Source organism: Tupaia chinensis, unplaced genomic scaffold, assembly GCF_000334495.1.
Source record: "Tupaia chinensis unplaced genomic scaffold, TupChi_1.0 Scaffold000248_1, whole genome shotgun sequence".
Taxonomy (NCBI): Eukaryota; Metazoa; Chordata; class Mammalia; order Scandentia; family Tupaiidae; genus Tupaia; species Tupaia belangeri.
In genome coordinates, this window is record NW_006159726.1 from 5,085,516 (window position 1) to 5,088,408 (window position 2,893).

The following is a 2,893-nucleotide window of genomic DNA, read 5'->3' on the forward strand; positions in this document are numbered from 1 at the left end:
TGGTGGCTGTCCGACTTGCACAGTGGCCCCTGCGTGGGCGTACGCGACCAATGGCAGAGGAGGAAGCTGTGGGCTGAACACAGGCTTTTGAGCGTTTCACACCCGTTGGCCACCGTCAGCATTTATGCTGCAGTGTTCGGCGTATGTTCTGGACACGAATGAGAGTGAGAAGACTTTTAAAAAGCAGCCAAGGTGAAAGCAATCTATATTTACTTGGTGAAAATAAAATTTTACTGCTGTGTGAGCCAGACTTCTTCATTCAGAGCAGGGAAAGGGAATTGGCAAAGTCAGCCACCTTGTATTCGATAAAGTGACCAGCCACCTGAGGTGGGCGTGTTCTAAAGGCACTGGGTGAAAACGCTCAGTGCGTGAGGATGGGAGGGGAGACAAACAAGTCTGATTTGGGAAGAATAGTAAACACTGAATTTCAAAATTCCTCTCCACTGGAAACTGCTTTCAGATTTCCTTTCTTGGCTGAAAAAAAAAAAAAAAAGCTACATACAAAAGAGAAAGGAAAAGATGGATCTTTTTTTGGAGAGGTTTTTGCTATACGGCACGTGCGCTCACCAGAAAGACAGAGAGAGACAGAGAGACAGAGAGACAGAAAGCGAGAAATCACCCCCCAGGGAGGATGGCCACGCGGCAATCCCTTCTCCTCCATTCTCCTCTCGGGATCTTGGGCACGCACGCACACGCGCCCAGCGTGAGCTCAAGCCACCGGGTCCAGGACTCAAACCACGGTCGATTACATGGGAGTCCAGCGACATAGCCTTTACGCTAACTGCTGATCCCAAGAAAAGATGGATCTTTGACGTATTTATTTACTATTAAAGCCTTTACTATACATCTCAGCAATACCCAGGGTTACACTTCCGGGTTTTTTAATGGCGAAGACTCCTCCAACATTATTTTCGCTTCTGTCTACATATAATTTCATACTTTATGTTTTTTGTCTTTTCTTTGCCAGAGAGCACATGCACTCACCAGAGAGGAATAGAATAACAGAGAGAGAGAGAGGGAGGGAGAGGGAGAGGGAGAGGGAGAGGGAGAGGAGAAAGCACTCCCTGTGGGGAATTGTCATTCTGCAATTTCTTATCTTCAACTTCTTTTTTTAAAGATTATTTTCTTAATCACTGTTATTATTGTTTTTTAATTTGACCAGAGAAACAGAGAGAGAGAGGGAAAGTGAAGAAGCAAGCCACCAGGCCTGGGACTTGAACCGTGGTCAGCCACATGGGAATCCAGCACCTTTATGACCATGCCACCCGCTGGCCCTCTTCACTCTTTTTTCTCGTTTAGGGATTTTGGGCACTCATACACGTGCACCTGACATGTTTCTCAAGCTCCTGGGTTTGGGACTTGAACCATGGGGTCTGCCAGATGAGATCTGGCTGCATCGATCACCGGGCCACAGAGTCAGCCTCATATATTTTTTTAAAAGAATTATTTATTTAATTCCATTTGTTTTCATTATTTTTTAACTTGACCCGTCAGAGACAAAGAAAGAGAGAGAAAGGAAAAGTGAGAAAGCAAGTTGCCAGGTTTGGGACTCGAACTGCAGTCAGCCACATGGGAACCCAGCACCTTTATCTGCCATGCCACCTGCTGGCCTCAAGCCCCATATGTTTTAAGAACTGAGTTTCCTAGCTAAGAATCACCCCTTTTTCTTTCAATTCATAGAGGACAGTTTCTTAAAGGATAGAGACTGGGCTGATTATTTTCTATGGCTATGTCCTAAGAAATTACGGTAAAACCTGATTGAAAATTTCCAAAGAGTATAAAAATGGCTTCACCACCAATTTCTTCCTCTCTATCTTTTCATCTTATTAAAAATAAGATAGAGGGACCAGCAGTTGGCGTAATGGCTATGTCACTGGACTCCCATGTAGTCGACCGCGGTTCGCATCTCGGACCCTTAAAACTCACGCCGGGCGTGTGTGCGTGCGTGCCCAAGATCCTGAGAGGAGAACGGAGGAGAAGGGATTGCGGTGTGACCATCCCCCTTGGGGGGTGATTTCTCGCTTTCTGTCTCTATGTCTCTGTCTGTCTGGCAAGCGCACGCGCCCCATTGCAAAAAACTCTCCAAAAGAAATTTAAAAATTTAAAAAATTAAAAAAAAAATAAAAATAAGATAGAGAAGGACCAAGCAGTTAGCTGGGTTTTTGAGTTCAGTCATTACGCCAACTGCTGGTCCCTATTTGTTTGTTTTAATTTGACCAGAGAGGGTCAGAGCGAAAGAGAGAAAGAGAGAGAAAGTGAGAAAGTAAACCACCAGATCTGGGACTTGAACCACGGTCAGGTCATGTGGGAGTCCAGTGCCCTTAACCTCCACACCACGTGCTGGCCTCATAGTTATTTCTTTTTCATGTCTTTTCTCAGTTCGGTCTACATGAGAAGCATACGTAACTTATCCTCCGCTCGTCTGTTTAATAATCTTCCTTATTCCTCACACATCCAGTCTATAAATCAAGCATCTGGTATATATTCTAAATATCAGATGGGATTCTTCCTTATAATCCAGAACAACTCTTTTTGTGTGTGATTTTTCAATTAAAGTTTAAAAAAGAAAGCGCCTGTAAGTATTGTATCAGGATTTAGACAGGAAAGCACATGCACTGTGAGTATTTTAGGAATAAAACCTTTTACAGATGTGAGAAGAACTGGGAAAGGGACTGTCTGGAAGGGGGAGTCGGAGGCTCAGACGCTGCCGGAAGCACTATTGTCGTTGGACAAATCGGAGCCTGCAGGAAAATTCCAGAGCCAAGTACATCCAGCTGCCCCGAAGCAGACCTCCGAAGGGGGAGTTCGCAGAGAGGTTTATAGGAAGCGGTGGCCTCTGTGGAGCCCCCGCGCCTGGAGGGTGACAGCCAAGTCCCTGGTGCTGGGCCCGCGG